Here is a 20,433-nt window from a genome sequence, read left to right as displayed (position 1 = left end):
TTTTATGTCAGAGCGGGGTCTTCTTCCTGTATAACCATATGTTTGTATGTGTGCTTCAAAAGTGTAGATCCACAGTTTCTGTGTTTTCTATAACCAAACTGGTCTTTTTTTAATAGACGTGCCTGTCTATTCTCAGCCTGCACCTTCTGCTAATAAATGGAAATATAACCCACGCTTTTCTGGCTTTTGGTTTCTGTCTTCTAACTGAACTGTACTAAACCTCTTGTTTGAACTGCAGTTATTCTCTCATTGGTTCCTTTCTGTTCCTGTCGCTGTAAACTCTTTTTGAAATTTGCAGTCAGTTTCTTAAAACATTCTCTGATCTTTTTGCTTTGTAAGAAAACAGGATGCTTAGTCATCCAGGGTCTAACCTCCAGACAGAAGAGGATTTTTCATAGTGTTTCTATTTTAATGAGGATTAATAAATAATATTTATCTGTTGGTCTTATAGAGTCACTGTTCAGGTTCTAAATCAGATTTAAGTGTTTCTCTGATTCCCAAACAATTCTCTATTGCCCTTTTTGGGTTAAGAGGAGAAAATACCTTATATCTTTGCTATTTGGAGCACTGCAGTACATAGGAAATAGGAATAATATAGATAATACACATAAAACACATATAATAAAGGAAATTACCTGACCTTTTAAATATGTTTATCAGCTGTTTTTGCTCTAAATTTGCGACATACAGAATAAAGGAGAAGTGTGAACACTTCCAAATTGCTCCAAGACTTGGCCTTGCTGGTTGCTAACAGACCGAGGGAAGTTATGAGTTCATCAGATGGGCTTTCAGACTTTTCACCTCAAAGTCCATCAAAACACTGCATTTACTGTTAAAGCAGCACTAAGTAAATTTTTACCTTTAATATATCCTCTTCTAAGTCCCTGTGATGGTAATCTAAGATATATGAGACAATTGAGAGGAGTGTTATCTCCCCCTACTGTCTTAAAATGACACTTGTCTACTTTCTATGCCATGCAGCACTGTTCTCGTTCTTGCAGTAAGGCGACCAGCTTTATGGCAGCGCATCAAAAGCCTCTTGCCCCTCACTAAACTGCTGCAAAGGTGATCATAGAACACTTTTTGATTTTGAATCAGTATGAAACATATAATCAGTGTAAAACAATTAGGTTCTAAATGTTATAACTAACTTGCATTTCACTGACTTGTACTAAAGTAACAAGTTTAGTGTGTCGTAGAAGCTGTCTCTGCATTACACCTGCTTTCAGGAAACAATGCATCGTGCTGATTAAAGTTCCCCCAAGACTCTGTATGATCAACTTGATCAGTGCACCAGATAATGAATAAGGGATTTCTTTGTGACTGGATACATCCAGCCTGTCCTGCTTCCCTCTTTTCACAACAAGAAAGTATGAAAGATAAAAAGCAAACCCTCATGTCAAGGAGGTTTTTCTAGCCAGGGGCCTTCCCACTCAACCTTATTTTTTGATTGACGTGAACGAGGAGATGCATTAAATAAAGGCAGATCTAATAAATTTATTGTGTTGTGGGATAAGTTTTACTCAGACTTTAAAAATAAGTGTGGGGTTTTCTAAAAGCAGTTAACACTTGTTAATCATATCTGATGACTAGGTTAGGAAGGTAATCTGGTTTTTCAGCACAATTCTGGGTTTAAAGTTGATTTGACTGTTTAAAGTGAGACAGAAATATTTTGGTAGTTTCCATGTTTAAAATGAGTATTTGTTTTGTTATGGAAATCAGCTCCTGTGTGTTATCAGCATAGAAGATATCGTTGTCCGGATCTTAGGTTTTCCGTCTAAGTTAAGGCAAGTGTTTTAAATCGTCCCTTTGGGTCACAGTTCAGCTCAATCCCTTGGTCTAAGTGTACATCAGTGACGTATGTAAAATATTTATCTTATCCTTGATAAGAACTAAGGGTGGGCATTTATTGTATTGTTTTTTTATCATTATCGTGAAAAATTTCTTGTGATAAAATTTGGCTTTATCATGACAATGATAAATTCCAATTAGTGGTGTCTGAAAACCACTGTTTGAAAAAGTGTTATGTTTACTATTTTTTGCACTTTTGGTTCCTTGAGAGCAGTAATAAATATCAATACAATAAAAAAATAAAACTAATTGTAGTGTCCTGATGAAGTTTCAATATGTTATATTAGATATATTTTTAAGAACAACATTTGTGTTTGTGGGGCTATAATTAATGTGACATGGAGTCACAGTAACTGAAAAGAGACCGCAAGAAGCTGTAAATAGTCTTTTATCCTCACTTTTATCGTTATCACAATAATACCACAATATATTCTGGTAAGATTTTAAGTCCGTATGACCCACCCTTAATAACAACATGCAAATGTTTGTTCTCACAACAAAGGTTTTGTTAAATGTTCAGCCAGCAGGTGGTCTAAAAGCCTTCAGGTAGTTAGCTGATTAAGAACGGAGTATAGACTTAATAGGAAGGCAGCATTTCATATAACCTTCTGTCATCTTTATACACCTTTACTGCTTGAAAGTAGATTTGATCATTGTTTTTAGGGCAACTATGTTGCTGCACTGTTGTGCTAGTTACCCTCAGGCCAGCTACAAAAATGAGTGTATAACTGACAGTATTGCAGTCCGTCTGTGGTGGACTTTAGATATTAAGGTGACCTGTGTAAAGCCGTCTGTCAGCAGGAATATGAGCGTCTCAATAAGGCACTCTGCTCTGCATAGGCCTGTTCTGTCATTGATGGATGAAGAGGAGCAATGCTTCATCCATCACTTGCTTTTTATTGGTGGGATAGCTCTAGAGTGAGTGCACATCACTAACATGTTGTTAATGCACCAGCATTACAGCCATGAAAGCCTAACATTGTATAGAGTTCCACCTTCATTATTACTATGTTACCTATGTTGCATGTGCTGACAAGGCGAGTAAAGGCATGCATTACTGGAAGACCTGGAAGCCCTTTTATTGATCCACTGTGTTATGTTCTATGTATTATTGATCTAGGACAGATATGCCATTGGAAACTTTTTAGTCATTATCCAACTGCTGACCAGTAGATTTCTTTGAATTTTTTAGCAGGGTTTATTAGTTTTCTGAAATAATGCCCTGTCTTTTCAATTATTAAGCATGTTTTTCCTCTACAACTTGTTTGTCAAATCCCTGATTCCTCATTTTGAAACTATATCTACCAGTTTTGAACAAACAATGTAGTAAGCCATTGTTTGAACAAAGCAAAATGTTGCAAATTATCTTTTTTTTTTGGTTGGTTCTGATAATATATAAACAAATCAATAAATTAAACATATGTTACAGAGAAGCAAGTAGCACTGTATAGGTGAGAATGACAACTAGTCTCTAATATCTGCAAAACAGTTAAATCCACAGGGAAACAGGAAATCATTGCATTCAAGGCCAACATTTTATACTGACTAAATAGCTCCTTTAGAGCGAGATGATTCCTAAAGAACTGAGAAGTGTACTGGTAGCTACTTTCAAGAACAAAGGTGACGTCTAGAGTTGTAATAACTAAAGAAATATAAATGTATTGATTCTGAACAGTGAACATATGTTTTAAAACAAGATTGTATTCAGTGAGTCATAGTTTGGTTTCATGAAGAGTAAAGGCTTTTACCTAAACTGAAAGAACAGAGAAATTTAAGCTGTAAGATCAAAAGCAGTGTTGTTTCTGGCCAGGACATTTTATACTCAATAGGAACATCAGTGCAAAACTCTTGGAAAGTTCTCACAGGTCCCTCCATCTGCAGCATTGTCCGTGTGGTAACCACACACCCTTACAATTTCTGACTAATCACACCACACTTATTGGACACCACACACGTCACCTTCTGCTGAGGTGACGTCAAGGAAAACCTATAAAAAGTGTCAAACCAGGGCAGAAGGAACATAAGGATGTTCCTGTGACTCTGGGAGATGAAAGACTTCCCTTGCAACTACCACACTCTTAACTCTGGTCTGACATCATTCCATGCTCCAATTTCTGAGACAATGCAGCATTAGTCTGCATTACTCGAGTAGAACTACGGCACTGTTTGTGAAAGTTTGGTGTGGGGCAGTTCTCAAATACGTCACATTTTTCCTGAGACAGCCGGTTTCCCAGGTGGTCATACAGGAAGAGTGCAAATTACTTTGGCAACTACCGCAATACCTATAATTTTGGAAGATGACGACGTCCCAGGAGCTTCATTTCAACATACTTCAATGGAGAAACCCAGCATAGAACAGCTGAAACGTTGATTGAAATGTAGAGGGATCAAAATGAGCTGAAAGAAAGCAGTATTAGTAGAAAGGTAGGAGAGGCTGTCCTCTTCCCTCTCACAACGGATCAAACTCGAGGAAGAAAAGCGCAGAATCCGCATAGAATTACAGCTAATACTAAGAAAACATATATGTATTATAACTATGTAACACTGAAGCTCACATGAATGCCCCTCATGAATTATTTGTAGTTTTAAAGCCGCTGAGAAAAAGGCAAATAAACATATCCTTCCTGTACAGATGCTGCAGTCGCTGGTTTAAGGTCTGGACGTTCAAGTCTTGGCTCCAGACACCACAGTAAACCCCTCTTGGATAAAAGCTTGCATACAACACTGACATTTCTCTGCAATCCTTCTGGGTTTTGGAAAATAAATGGGGGGGGGGACTCCCTTTAAATGATCACGGTCATCATACTGCTAGTCACTCTAGCAGATACCAACGCAGCAGCAGTGTCTTGTTGTTGCCATATTGAGGACAGATCTGTTCACCGTTTGACTCACAGAAGCTTATATGACCACAAGATGGCTGAGACCCATGCATCTAAATTTAGTCATTTGAGGAATGCCCTATTGGAGAGTTGTGAGGATAGTACATCTACATGGTTTGGGAGTCAGTGGTGAGTTGTATGGTAAAAATGTCAAATAGGTTGATGATGTGATCATGACTTTGCAGCGATTCTGTTCAGGCCAGCAGATGACATTATGATCTATAGAGAGAAGGACCACATGCAAGGGTGCCTGGAGAGAGAAAATTTGACACATGTGAGAGAAGAGGAATAAAAGTCAGATGATGTGGATGAGAGAGAGTAGAAGTACTGAAAATGGATGAGCGTAGGCACCGTGGGTTCCCCATCCCTAGCAATGGGAAGTGCAAGTGAGAGTTGAATAACAGCTGGAGAGGCAGGGAATGTTTGTAAGCTGATAATGAGACCTACTATATTTCATGGGTTGGAGACTATTATGGCACGAATAAAAAGATAGAAAGTGGAAGTGGATGTAGCATAGCAGAAGGTGTTCAGGGTTAGATTTTGTTTGACCAAGATGAGGATTGACTATGAGGCAAAGTAAGGGGGGGGGGGGGGGTTGGTGAGGCTGAGATGGTCTGGACATGCGTAGGATGGATAGTGGGGATGTTGAACATTGAGCTGCGAGATAAAAGGAAAAGAAGAAGAATATGGCGACACTTCATTAATGTTGTGAAGAGGGAGATGCAGATGGCTGGTGTCAAGTCATGGATATGCAGTAGCTTTCCCTAAAGGAAGCAGCAAAGCCTTTAAAGCTATAGTTGGTGATCCTGTTCAGAAACACTTTTTTTGTTTTACTGGGTAAAACAGTCCTTCCATCCTGAAAGTAGTCAATACATTATGTATTCTGAAAAAGGATGTTAAAAAAATCCATCTCTGTGGGAGCTGCAGGCCTGCTGTTCAGTCTGAAGGGCAGGAATTTGACAGTTTTGGTCCTGCCCTCACTCTCCTGTCCCTCAGGTTCCGGGGGTATTGCCTTATCTATTGGTTGTCCCACATGCCAATCATTCTGATGCGCTCATGTAACACCAGTGTGTGTTACATTCCTTGTTAGTTACCGCTTGTAGTGTTTATGTAACCGCTTAGCGGTTAGCTTCGACGTTAGCTGTTCATTGTAGCGCCCCTACTCTCACTGTATACTTTGCTTCTTGCGACTCTCAGCCATGTTGCAAACAATGTTCCACTTTATGAAAAGAAGAGGAAGGCCTCAGTAGAAAGAAACAAGTCCAGAGTGGATTTGGGAGATTTTGTTTTCACGGGATCCCCCTGAGGAGCGGAAGAGCAGGTAAGATGGTCTTGCGCAGTTATTCAAAAAGGGACTTGGGGAAACTTCCAGAAAAATCGCAGACTCTACTTTTAAGCAACCCAGGCATTGTTTTCCTAGATACATCAGAATGAGTAGCTCCTGGAAAAGGTGAAATGAAACTCTAATAATGAGACTTGCTGAAAACCTTTAACTATGAAGTGAAGGTAGTGGGCTGTGTTCTTCCTACCTTGAGACAATTGTTGAGTTAAATCCTTGCATGAATAAGTGATCAGACCCAGAACTCTGTTGGCTTAGCCAGTTATATGTGTTGGACTTTACTGATTCAACTGAGAAACAATCTCTATTCCTAACTAGGGGTGTGCAAAATAATCGTCATGACGAAGCATCGCGATTCTAATATTCGCGATCCAATGCATCGATTCTTGACGCCAAGTATCGATTATTAATTTAAAAAACAAATAAATAAAATTGCATGAATGGTTGGCGAACATCAGCCAAAAACAAGACATGAGGCAGGATACATAGCTGCATTCAATAAATGCAGCTATGTATGAATTCAGTTGCTTTCAGTTATGTATCAATTGAAGACACTATCCAGATCATACACAGCCAGTCACTGGTAATGGCTGTATTTCTTTCTAACAGTGTTCAGTAAAAATATCACAATGCATTGCGATGCATTGCGATAGAATCGCATCGTGGCATGTGAATCGTGATTTAAATCGAATCGTGACTTCTTTGGCAATACCCACCCCTATTCCTAACCTAAATCAACCCCTGAAGGGAAACACCTGAACAAATAACTTCTGGCCATGATTAATGGATGTTGGCATCTTTTAGTCACCAATATTAAAGATCTAGTAACCATTCTCAGGAAAATATCTGCAACTGAACTGACGGAGAAGGCTAATAAACATAAATATTTACACTCAATTTACCTTTTATTTTATGTGCTTTTCTCACTGTAACCCAGAACTTTTAGCCAGGCCTATGTTTGCATTTCTTGATAGACTTATGCTGTCACACAGTTGTACTTAGTTTCGGAGGAACGTGGGATAAATCCCCTTTAATATTCATGATGCTGCTTTAATCCACGAGCTAGAAAATAAACCTAATTCCTCTCTCATTTAAGTCTTCTCTGTAGATGGAGAGCTTTTCATCCGTGAGCATTTTACATTTTGAAGACGTGTTTGGCTGTGAATGTGGAAGTCTGTTATTGGATTATTGAATGAGGGTCCCCCGCACACCGCCACCACCACAACTCTCAACCCATAATGTATTCTTCCTGTCTGCTATAGACATTAAACAAGACGACCCCAGTTCATATCAGCTGAAGTTTATTGGAAGAATCAGCTTGTCAGGAGATTCCTGTTGTCCTCACTGCACTGCAGAACTCAATCTTTTCACTTCATGTGTTTGACAGGCACTGTTTCTATAATTCCAGCTGCTGGGAGTTATTTTTGCCCCCTTTACTATAGTAAGTAAAGCTAATTGTAATTAATGACGCTGAGTATTCGGTTGAAGCGTGACAGTTGGAAATGTAAAGTGAAATAAAAGTAAAGCGTAGTCAGAAATCCTTCGCAAGAGCTCAGCAGGACTGAAGTGCAAAACACCATGAGGAAGTTGAGGTGGGTTCAAAAGGGGGACAGAGCGGTTGTTTCTGTTTTATTTTCTTCTTCTCTGACAGACCCAAGCTTGTTTTCAGGCTACAATTGGGAGGTGTGCAGGACACACTGCCAAAGTAGGTTTGCATTTAAGGAATGAAAGCCAAGGTGGAGAGAGAGGTAGGGTTCCACAGCTGGCTCTGTGTCAATGCAAGATGCCTGCAGGTCTTGTCAACCACCTGCTTCTCCCAGGAGGACAGAGACTTAGTGCTGCGATGCTTTCTCATCCAACATGCCTTGCATCCTTTCATCTTCATATTAGTTGGGTTCCCGACCTAAATGGTAACCATTTTATGTGCTAATATGGACCATGTGGTGGACAAGAGGGAATGTATTGATTGATTTATCTGGAGAGAATGACATTATTTAGTTAAAAGTTCTAATGTTAATGGTTTAAATAAATAGTTTCAATTAAATAGTATGAGGGTATAAATAATTGTTTGGTATGTACCTTGGTTTCTGGGTCACAGTTAAGTACAATACAGAAAAGCTAAATGGTCTTATTTTTAACTTCATTTTGGGAAAAAAGATTCACAGAAACAGAAAAGCAAACCATCAGTGTCCATAAGGAAGCTCCAAGGTCACTGTTTATGAAAAGTAGGGCAAGATATGTCTGGTTACTTCGCTTTGAAATAAATAAAACAACAAGCCAAAGAATACCTTTTTATCTTGTTTGTTCTTACCAGTTTTCTATGACCATATGGTTAAAAATAATGTATATCCTAAGCTGTCTTTTAAGAAAAAGAGAAAAGTTTGTTTCAAACGATGTGGCTTTAAAGCTATAGCTGGTAACCCTGTTTGTGTTCAGAAACACTTTTGGTTATACTGGGTAAAATCGTCCTACCATCATGACAGTAGTTAATACATTACGTATTCAGAAATGGGAACGACAAAAGGTAGACCTCTCTGAGAGCTGCAGGTCTGTAAAAACACTGACCAATCCCTGTCATTCAGGCTGAATAGCAGGGATTGAGCAGAGGATTGGTCCTGCCCAGACCCCCCTTTCTCAATCGAGCTCCAGGGGAATCACTTTTTTGATTGGTTGTCCCACATGCCAATCGCTCTCTACGCTTACATGGACAAAATTAGTCGGAATAAAAAAAGCGTCATGTAAACAAGCCAATCAGGATATTATGATCGGATTAAGCTCAATCGGAATGAAATTATTATCCGAATGAGAGGATCGATTGATAATCTGACCCTATTGCATATAAACACTTGTCAGGCTCAAGTTATTCTGAATGTGGCAATCTGACCCAAGTGTGCATGTGCGCCCGACGTAAACGTGATGTATTTCCGCATTGGAGAGTGGCGGAAATGCGTCGGGAACCAAAACTTTCAGCGCTTCCAATACAACTGTAGCGTGCGAGCTATAGGACCTTAAGTTATCACAACGTAACTATGAGAGATGTAGAATATCTTTGGAGGACGGGAACTTGTCTCCATTTATTCAAAGCTTTCTGCAACAACACCTCAACAACTGCTTCTGGCGTCGTAACCCTGACAGACCCGATGTCCCCCCCACTTCAAAATAAGGGCACATAAACATAATGTAGTTTACCCGCTTACCTTTCTGTTCTAAAAAGTAAGGGCTCAAAATTGTTGCTTACTCAGTAACGTTTCAACCATAAGAACATCGTGCAAGTCCAGCCTGGGCACTCAGAAGACAAACAAACCTGTAAAATACTTTTACTGTTTTTTGTTGTTTAGCAAAGACAGACGTACTTCTGTGTTTTTTTTTTTTTTTTTTTTTTTTTAGGGGAATTTGATAATGGCACATATCAGAGTGGTTCTATTCTGAATGAAGCCAGGCCACACATTATGATTGGCTTAATGGCGTACCGCGAGCGAGCTATTTTTAGAACGTGACGTCTATCACGTGGTACGAGGTTGGGCAAATATGTGTTTTCCTCCACTCTTTCGTTGTACGTTACCCTTGGTTTAACTCAATAAAACGACTGCTTTTTCTAAGTCGAAGACATCTCCTAACCATGTTTTTTAAACATTGTTGTTATGGAACGTGCAACAGCGACTCGATGTACGCTGATAGGCCGTATATGAAGGATGTTAAAACCGCAAGTGGCGTCGATCGGCCCTCGCAGCCAAGCGCCGCTCCGGCCTATTGGCCACCGCTGCGGTGCCGGCCGGCCAGCTGGCCGCCCCCCACCCGGTTGCTGTCACGCATTTTCCTGGCCCGTCCACCGGGCGATTCCCACGAACGCGTTCGGCAGCGCTCCCCCATGACTCACAACAAATCTGAGGCAGACCGGTCGATGGTGACGTCACATGCGCGGTACGCCATTGATTGTGTGCACTTATAAATCTGATTATTTAATCCATATATATATATATATATATATATTAATCCGATCATGAAATGTTGTGCATGTAAACATAGCTATTGTGACGCCAATGTGGGTGCACATTACTTGCTAGTTTCCACGTGCTGGCTGCGCATGTACACGTCTAGTGTTTATGTGTCCAATTGGTTTTGCCGTTAGCCGTTCATTGTAGCTTCACTGTTCTCACTGTATACTTTGAAAATAGCTGAGAGTCTCAAGAAGCTGACTGTCAAACTGAAGTTTGAGAAGAAGAGGAAGACCTCAGACCAAGTGTGAATGAGTGCAATTGGGTTATTGTTGCTATAGTGTAAAGCTCTTTGTGTGGTCGGTACGACTGGAAAAGCGCTATATAAGTTTAGTTCGTTTAGCATTTACTCAGAAGAAAGAAATGAGACCTGAGTGGATTTTGGGAAAAAAAATCACACCATCCCCCTGAGGAGCGGAAGAGCAGGTAAGACGGTCTTGCACATTCACAGTTATTCAAAAGGGGACTTAGGCTTTTCTTGCTTACATTTTCAGAAAAATCTACCTTTAACATTCGTGAAAAAGGGCACTAAGGCCACACAGTGTGCAAAACACAGTCTCTGTAAAAACTGTTGATCATGACAGCATCTTTTAACATAAAGATGTCTGATTTTATTTTTATTTTTTTCTAACCTTCCTAAAATATTACACAAAGGACTACTGGACTAACATTCAGTTTTATGAAAATACAACTTTAACTTATTAGAGAAACATTGAGATGGCTTGTCCAAAAGATAGCCAGGTTTTCTGAGGCTCCTCCTAGGTTATTCTCAGCAGATCTGCAAACATTAGTCAGCTTGATTCATGATTAATGCTCTGGCATTGCTGAATCAACGTGGCATTGTTGATGTTTGTCCTCAGCTGAGGAAAGCACTCTGTCCTCTCTGTGAACTGCCATGGTAGTCCTGCAGCAGCCTCCATCGAGTCACTGTTTGCCACAGCTTGAGGTAATAAGGCTGGGGCAGAGGAACAGGACTAGAAAAGGGTCAGCCGGAGGACATCTGCAGGACATCTGCCTATCCTGCCAGCCCGAACCAGATTACAGAGTTTTGGAAAAAAGAACTGGGTGCCTTGTTGAGTCTGGTTTAGAAGATTGGAGACAATTTTGGTATTAAGCTTCCATGTAAGCTGGTAGGATGACTCCAGGTGATTTAGACTTTTAAATTGACATGTCTACTCACTGACGTTAATGTTTGGTAAGCAACCCTAAATACATTGGGGGGGGGGGGGTTCTCCTGTATCTTCTGCCCTCTGGTTTCATAATATTGCTTTTCATCATTAAGCAGATGATACCCAGGGCTAGGAGCCCCTAAAACAGGAAGAGGAATTCTGTATGTAAGGCTTAAATGAAATGCCTTGAGGAATTTAAAGCACAAATGGCTTTTAACCTTTTATGTTTGAATGAATATAAGACGGAGGTGATGCTTTTTGGTGCCAATGTCACTGGTGGGTCTTGCATAGACGGGGAATGTCTGGCAGATTACAGAAATCCTACTGTCACAGACCTTGGTTTAAAATGTCTGGTGATTTTTAAACTGGACAGGCAGATCAGTGCAGTTGTGAAATCCAGCTTTTTTTTTTCACCTGAGGCAACTGGCCAAAATAAAAAGCCTCTTGCTGACTTCAAAACAGTAATCCTTGCCTTTTGTTACAAGTTGGCTGGATTATTGTAAATAATTCTTTGTATCTTGGAGTGAGTGAGTCATCCTTATTTTGCCTTCAGTTGGTGCAAAATGCTGCTGCATGGCTTTTAGCTGGAACGAGGAGGACGGAGCATATTACTCCTGTTTTATTCTCTCTGCACTGGTTGCCTGTCTAGTTTAGAGTTCATTTTAAAAGTCTTATTTGGGTTTTTTTTAAGCTTTAAATGGTCATGCCTCTTCCTCTACACCTGCACTCCCCTGCTTAGTCACTCGGGTCAAGAGATCGGGCGTCTGCCGTCGCAGTTCCCAAATTATGGACCGCATTGCTGCTGCAAATTAGAATACTCTCCTCACTAGTTATTTTTTAAGACCCACCTCTTCAAGCTTTTACGTTACGATCGGAGCCAGATTCAAGGAGCACATGACGTTTCGCACTCACACCAATATACAGAATCCAAGGAGAAATGCTTGGGTTCTGCTTGAGGTTACCATGGCTTTTGCAGCAAAAAAAACAGTCTCGTTTGCTCATGGCCTTGTTGTAGCATGACCCAGCTGGTATGGTTCAACACTCTTGCTTTCAAAATGGGGAGTAGAGCAGAGGAGCAGGCTGAAGCTGGGTCGGCTGGAGGACGGAGACTGACCCACAGGCAATCGGCACCATGAGAGGAAGCACAAGAACCAGTCTGCAGAGAACAACTCAGCTATCACCCTATAGTTGACCTTGTTAACTCATTCATTCTGCCCTAAATATCCATTCAAATGAAATGTATCTTTCTCAAGGATGTCGTTGTTGCTACCCTCCCTGGTGTTTCACGTGTCGGAAGAAAACATCATCTCCCAGTGGAAACCCAATCAAACTGTCAGCAGCCATTCTGGTGCTTTCTTGTACTACAATAGCTGTCTATTTTTAGGTTCTTGTTGTTTAAATCTTAATCTAATCAGAAATTAGTTTTAATTACATTTTGTTGAAAATCTATGCACTAGATTCCACCGTGGCAATCTGAATGCAAGGTTGTTCTGTGTTTTTTATTGAAACAGCCAACAGAATCCTTGAAGCATGGCCACACATACCTCTATTTACCCTGTTCCAGTTCGATCTGACCTTTCTGGCAGAGGCAGCTTTACATTTTTCTCAAAATGATTTTTCATGCCAGACATGCCTTTCTGTGAGATTTGGACCCCAGAGCAGGCTCGTGTATTTCTGGGGTTTCCTTGTTTTCTTAGCCCTCTGCTTAGTATTTTATAATGTGGTTGATTTCTAAGCCAGCATGACTAACCCTAGCTGTCTATCTCTTATGTCAAGGTGACACACTAAAAGTTGTCCTCTTATGGATGCCCTGCTAGAATATTCCACTATTTTTGGTAGGACCCTATTTATTCAAAACCTTGTTTTGTTGGGGATCTATTTTTGAAATGTGGATGATTCCTCATGACAAAGTTTTGTTGGGTTACTACTTGACCATTGTGGAATAATAGAGACTTTTAGGGACAATAAATTCTGTTCTCCTTCAGCTCTGTTTTAGAAGGAGATCTTAGAGTCTCCTGGAGGTCTTTCCTATTAATGTTCCTGTTAGAGCAAAGACTTGATCATTTCTAATTGCAAGTGTAATAAGTGTCTGGATTATGGGACCCATTTGCATTCATGTCATGTAGTGACACTATACACAATATTAGATCACGAGAAGAAATCAATTCAAATTCACTTAATTCACTAAATAATTGATTGATCCCGGACCCGTTCCTGTTTCTCTTGCGATATACAATCATTTCCTTGTTATGTTCACATTCAATAAGATGATCATTTCCACACTATGCCACAAAAGAGGTCCACCAGCTCCCTGTACTCAGCTTCCTGTCCATAACCGATGTGCCGGACGACTGCAGAGGTTTTCTGCCAGTGACCATCACTTTCTCTTGAGGTGTAAAGAGTGTCTGTTTGTCAGGTCTCTGATCCAGGCGATTATTGAGGCATCTGCCTGAGTCTGAATCTGTTTCTGATAAAGAAAATCAGGCTGAATTGGAGAAATCAAGGAACATGATCCTCACAGTGTGGACTGTCTTGTCGAAATGCCAGTGGGGTGGTTGAAGCAGGTGTGTGATGGTATCTTAAACTCAAACTGCTAAGGGTCCTGATATGTACTTTTTTAGTTACTCAGGGGGTCTAACAGGAGTCTCTAAGACCTTCCTGGTGTGGGATGTCAGGAGAAAATAAATCTATAGTCCTCAAGGTCTGATGGATGAGTGTCTTTGGTAGCGGAACAAGGCTGGGTGTTTTACACAACACTAGAACCTGATCCTTGGTCAAGCTAATGTTGCAGAGATGGTGCAGAACTTCACAAACTGGTCTGCACATAACTTCAGTGCTTTGGGGCTGACCCAAGTTGTGCAAGACTCCTACTTTCATGCTCTGACAGTAAAAATCCCTCTCCTAAAGATTGAGTAAAAGCTGAACTATTGCTCTTTCTGCTGCATGGGGTACTTTGCACTGACATAGTGTGGGAGAATCTTTTAATAAACCCTGGATAAAAAAAACTGTCTAGAGGAGCTTTGGAATGATTAACTTGTAATGTGTCCTGAAAGGTCCAGTGTTTCATGACATAATGTTTAGGTCTAAAAAAAAAAAACGTCTTTTTCAGCGTATATTTAACTGCCTCAGCTAACAAATGATGATGAAATGATGTGAAAAAATTGAAATACGCCCTCATTTCTAATGTCATAATGCTTGTAAATGAAACTCCATTTAACCCGGGAATAGTTTGTTGCCAGAAGAGTTTCACTGTCTCAGAATAGTTGGATGTAGCTGGTTGTAAAATCTGACATGATCATTGACAGAGTCAGATTTACCATGGCAGATGTTTGACTGTAACACAGTGTGACTGGCAGCCTGCCTCGTGAATCAGTTTCCTGTCTTCTGAACAGCCATCAGAGGGTTTTGGGGCCATTTTTTAAACCGGTCTGTGCATGAGCAACACTCAGGGAGCCTATTGTGTGTACATTTCCCTTCACTTTTAGTTCTCTATTTTATTATCTCGGGTCAGTTAAGTGTCTGTCTATGATGTCTTGGTTTTCCCCCTTTAAACATGAGCCCACATTTTATATGTTTGTGCATTCTCCTTTCTAATGGAACTCTAATAAAGTGCTTCTTAGTGGATGTCCTCAAATCCCCCTGGATGAGTAAGCTTATATGAAGCCTTATTCAGCCTTCTGAGGTCAGCTCTTACATAATTTGGACATTTAGTTCACAATAATCACAGGATGGTATTAATTTCTCTGCTTGTGGCAGAAGTCACTCTTAGCTGGTGCATCCTGTTGTTTCCAATTAACTCAGTGGGTCTGACCCACAATCATGTTCTGCATTCATGTGTCACTTGTGTAAGTTGCTAAGCAACACAGCATCTGATGTAACCAACAGAGATATGAAGCTGCCAAGAGTCAGTCACTTGAATAAGCACAATATCTGAGAAGAAAAATAAATAAATGTCATCAAGATAAATCTGTGCATCAACAAATCCTGCTTACATTCATAGTTGGATTATTCGAAGGGGGGGAGGATTACCCCATACTGGAGTAACGCCACCTCCGTGCATCACTCTTGTTGTGCGTTTCTTATCTTGGCAATTATTTCTCTAAGACTTGTTTTTCGGTTCAATTTCACAAACCAAACTGAGAGCAACTTCTAAAGTATACAGAGCCTTAAAAGTGTTTGCACTCCTTTGTAACATTTTGTCATCCTACTAACAATGTATTTTAAGTGCAATAAACCAACACAAAGACGTGCATAATTGTTATGTAGGTTGTTTTTTTTTCCAAGCAAAAAACAAAGTGTGATGTGCATTTGGATCCAGCCCCCTTAAGTTAATACTTTTTGGAACTGTAATTCAGACTATGAACTGTAATTTCATTGTAATTACAGTTCAAGTTTGATTTAAGCCTGGGCTTTGATTAGGCCATTCTACCTCAGGGATATGCTTTGGTCTAAAACCTTGAGCTGTAGCTCGATCCAGTTGTTTCGGGCTGTTGAAAGGGGAACCTCCAACCAAGTTCTTTGCAGCCTCTTACAGGTATATAGCTCCATCCATGGAACCATCATCTCTGACAAAATTATCTGTGCCTGCTGAACAAACGCATCCCCACAGCATGGCGTTGTCACACCTATGTATCACAGGGGGATGTTTTGTGTTGGGTTGTCTTTGGCTACACATAGCACTTTTCATGGTTCTGTTGTGGTCAGATCTGACAAGAGTAAAGGATGATTAGTGGAGTTCATATTGTTGAAAGTTTCTCCCACCTGAGCTGTGGATCTCTTCAGCTCCTCCAGAGTTACCATGGTCTTGTTGGCTGTTTCGCCGATTGATGCTCTTTTTTTATTTGTGCGGACATTTGTAGTGATGCTGAGATTAGGACTGGGTTAAACACTGATCTATTTACTAATGGGGTGACTTTTGCTGGAAGTTCATTGCGTTGGATTTTATTTTGTTGTGGTATGCATTTGATTTTAATTCAAATGCATACAACATCCAGTCAAAGTCTACAGTGGGTGTGTAACTGAACAGGTACTGCCCTCATTAGCCTGTTTTCCTTTGATTCTGCACCGATTCATTCATAAACTGGATCTGAAAAATAACAAGCTATTCAGTTTCGCTGTGACACACTTCTTCCTTCCGCTATGCAGGGGCTTGCTTTAAGGCACTTTAATTGCTGTAAAATGAAATTCTCGCTTCTATCAGTTTACATGACCAAAATGTGACACAAAAAAAGGAATAAACACCAAATTTGACCTTAAGACAGTCAGCAGAACTTAATTTTGCCCAATGTCGTTCCAGAATAACCACGATTGTGGCGTGATGGTCTGTGTGTAGCAGTGTTGTGGAAGGTCATACAGCCGGACAGTAATGAGCCTCCTGTTGGGCGCTGACGCACATCCTTAGATCAGTTCCTACGACTTCTCCCAGGAAACCACACACACACACACACACACACACACACACACACAACCATGTGTCGTCTTCGCAGTCAGCCTTCCACGCTCCTTCAAGCTGAGCAGTGGAGCACTGGTACATTAACCCCGGCGCAGTGCACCGAGCACAGCTCTGTCTGGAAGTGTCCCCTTCTGGGCAGGACTGCAGAAAATTTGTCTGAGCTTCAAGAAGACCTCTGGTAAAATAACATTCACTGATTTTTACGGTGCTCACATTGTTACATCAGACGTTAAGTGTTAGCAGAGCGTTTCAGCTCAGTGGGATATTAGTATGCGTATTACCATTTCATGCCTCCCATTTTGTACCTGGAAACTAACCTTTCTGGAGCTACGTATTTAAACCATGGTAGATCAGTTTATATTCCTCTGGTCATAAACATTTTCACATCTCTTATTTTTTCAGTTGTAAAATATGATACCAAAACTGTTGTATTGCTTATTAATTTTATTCCTGTTTGGAATGCTTGACTCACACAAAAGATAAGACTTTGACCTCTAATTCAATCAAAAACACTTTGAGCTCCTCTTGGTAGATATTTATTGGTGTCCTACAGTATAACCCCATTTTCTCCCTGTACGGCGCGGGTAGTTTAGAGAAATTTACTCCAAATAATCAGTTGTCAAAGTGGGCAGGAAGCGTCCCCTGGTGGCTACAAACTGACACACGGTCGGTACAAAACGTCTCGCCCCAGACTGATCCGGCTCATACCAAAAACAGTTGGGTACCAAATGAGCTACACTTCAAAGCGTCAAAATCACCAGAGCGTGTTTATGCCAGGCCCCCAACATCACGGATCCTCCACCATACTTAACAGCAGAAAGAGATGCTTTTTCTCAGATGTATCCTTTATTTCACACCAAACTCATCTGGTTTGTTTTGTTGGCAAAAAGCTGAAGTCAAACACACAAGTCCAGGTCTCAGGAGATTTTATTAAATGCGTTTCAGTTTGTGGTTGTTGGACATGTATAGCTTTTAAGAGTGCATCCCAAACAACTGATTGTGACGTAGATGGCTCTGTTGGTTGTTATGGAGACTTGCCAACTCTGCGATGACAGTCTTTGCTAATCTTTACAGGGAGATTTATTTTTTAAAACTTCCTTTCCCTCAGAATCACTGTAGATGGGGGGAAGATAAACTTAGCTCCTCCTCCAGCCCGGTGGCCATTGGCTAAAAGAAAAGGACTTCTGTGCTCCGTCATTTTTTCACCCCTCAAAAACAGGAAGTCATGAACGACTATGCTCTCAAAGTGTCTCAGTGTTAGATTTTGTATCAAAGGGGTTTATTTCAAAGATTTTTTTTCTGCATCTTTACCAATAATTTAAAAACGTAAGTACAGGCCATCTTTTCTGACCCATTTCAGCTGTGTGACCATAGGCTGATCCTTTAACCAAATGAATGTTTTTGTTGTTTCATATTACCAGCTTAGAGGTCATCATGTCTTTATCTGCTGCAAAAAAAGTCTTTTGGCTTTGGGATGTGATCTCAGTCAGCCCATTGGGTTCAGTTTGGGGTAAAAACACAGCGAGGCTATGTTAGCTTTTTTTTTTTTTTTCAGGCTAGTGTCCCTGAATGCCCTTTGTGAAGCTGCTCGGCCTGATCTCAGCACCTTGGACAGCGTCTGTGCTCAGCGGGAGATACTTCCGCCTCCTTTCCTGCAACCTTTTGAGCTTCACTGAATTTTCAACAAAGAGCAAAGTTTGTTTGTTTGGTTGCTACCTCTTCGCCGTGTGTTGCCTGTCACTTTGCATTTGTCCTTTTGAGTCCCAAATATGTACCGTTAACAAGGCAGAGGGACCCAACATTTCTGACCGAGGGATTTGTTCTGGAATCAGTCCGGATTTCTTCTGATAGACTGGTTTGTGCGTCCTATCGAGACAGCCAGCGGACCCTGCTAAGGCCCCTGCGTGTTGTATACATGAAAGCCTTTGTGACTGTGGGTAGCATCCTGTCTGTTCGCCTCACTGTCACCCTGTGCGCACATGGCTGGGAGGAGGTTGCTAAAGGTGCCTCCCTCTGTGTCTTCTCTGCTCCTCTCTGCTTTACTCCTCGATTTCACCTCCCTCCTACTTTATAGCTGTCCTCCTTTCCCTTTCTCGGGTTCTCCTGGTTGTCTCTCCTGATCAAAGACAAGTAATGTCTTGCTGTCTTTTCCTCCCTGCGTCCATCCCACCCATTGCCTCCATTGTTTCGTCTCACACTCCGACTCCTAATTTCAGCTCTGGCTCTGTTGGTTTAGCCGGGACCTTTCAGACAGGAGCTGAAGGGTGGCGACAGTGGGGAGGGAGGGGATGTTCTGGCTGGCGGGGGGCCCAGGACCTGAACCAGACAGACAGTGAAACGTCACCACACTAAAGCCAGACTCCCCGACTGTGATGGCATGCCTGCGTGTGTGCGTGCGTGTGTGTTTGTGTGTGTGTGAATGAGGGTTCACAGTGTTAGTAGCTCAAAGCCAGCTGAGGCTGCAGTGCAGACAGTCAGAGACTGAGGCTCTGAGCAGCACTCTGCAGCTGAATGTTGGCTTGTTCGGGACTTGCATATCTGCTTCATGAGGAAACCGGACAGGTGAGCATGCAGGTGGATGCACATATCTGTTGGAGCTTTTTAAGTCAGGCAGATACACAAGTTTAAATGTTTTTTTTTATTTGTTTTTGAGAAAATGAGTTTTATTGTTTGCGCTCAGTAATGTGTACCCTCTGTCGACCTGTGTCATTGAATCTGAGTTGCATAGCAGGACGTCATTAGTGCTGGAGAGTGATTACTGTTCTTTGATGCATGTTGCCGAAGCTGCAGGTTGTAAGGTGACCTCTTGGGGATAGATAGTTTTGCTCTGCTCCTGGAGCTGCAGGGAGAGGTGCGGTCACATTCACCTGACCCGCTGCAGGCCTCAGTTTCAAACCTATCAGGTAGGAGCGTCAACAATATTCAGTACCAAAAATCTGTAGAAAAAGGAAAAAGAAAAGGAGGAATACCAGGTCCGTGTCAGAACAATGTCACCTGCTTGAATGAGTTTCTTGGTTTATTTTTAAGGAAGTTGAGCTTTTTTGGAAGAAATTGTGAAAGAGGTTTCTTGATTTGCAGTTTCACAGGAGTCATAGCTGCTGTAATTCAGAAGCGGCAGCAGATTTGCCGTTTTGATTCTGAGCATTGATATCCAGAGAGGATAACTGAGGAAAAAGCCGCTTTTATATTTAACATAAAAATCTATAAAGTGATATTTCATTTGAAACTGAAAGATTGAAATGCGTTCCTACTGCTGCTGAAGTAGCATATCGTTTTGGTCTTCATGTTATTTATAACGTTTACATAGTCTTTTGCTTTCAAACGTAAAAATGCTATAAAAAACAAAACAAAGAAATACCACCCTTTAAATGTAGCAATAAAGTGAGTCTTTGTAAAGTGGGTCTTACCAGCCGATAAGAGCTGCTTAATGAGTGAAGCTGTTTGTTCAGGTAGCTGTTTATCACTCATGCAGTTATAGATTGTCAAGTGTAGATTCAGCTTAGCAATAGTGATGTGTGACATTGCTTTAGTTTCCATGCACTGACTGTCTGAAATGCTGCCAAACAGCCACATTTATTGCATTTCTAAGTGAGGAAAAAAATGTCCGCCTTCTTTCAGCCAGCTGATCTGCAGTGTGTAGCAACATGTGGTGGAGGAGCATAGCTGCCTAGCATATACTCTGTATAAGAAGAGGAAAACTGCTCACTGCGCTACGTCCTCTGGTAACTCGTCAAAAGGAATTAAAACT

The 20,433-nt window shown here is 41.1% G+C and overlaps 1 protein-coding gene across 11 annotated transcripts in view; it reads left to right on the top strand.

Moving 5' to 3' along the window:
- The window catches only part of LOC105932148 (microtubule-associated protein 4), a 145,970-nt gene that overhangs the window by 42,816 nt on the left and 82,721 nt on the right, over positions 1 to 20,433 (top strand). Inside the window, exon 1 of one of the 11 annotated variants that reach the window (XM_036125080.1) lies at positions 19,163 to 19,247. The exons of the other annotated variants lie outside the window; for them this stretch is intronic. The gene's annotated coding sequence lies outside the window, so the exon portion shown is untranslated. Of the gene's footprint in view, positions 1 to 19,162; positions 19,248 to 20,433 lie in introns of those variants that run through there. 11 annotated transcript variants of the gene reach the window in all.

The sequence above is a fragment of the Fundulus heteroclitus genome, chromosome 21 (assembly GCF_011125445.2).
Source record: "Fundulus heteroclitus isolate FHET01 chromosome 21, MU-UCD_Fhet_4.1, whole genome shotgun sequence".
Lineage (NCBI taxonomy): Eukaryota > Metazoa > Chordata > Actinopteri > Cyprinodontiformes > Fundulidae > Fundulus > Fundulus heteroclitus.
The sequence above is the reverse complement of the archived record's forward strand: the minus strand, read 5'-3'. Positions and strand labels throughout refer to the sequence as shown.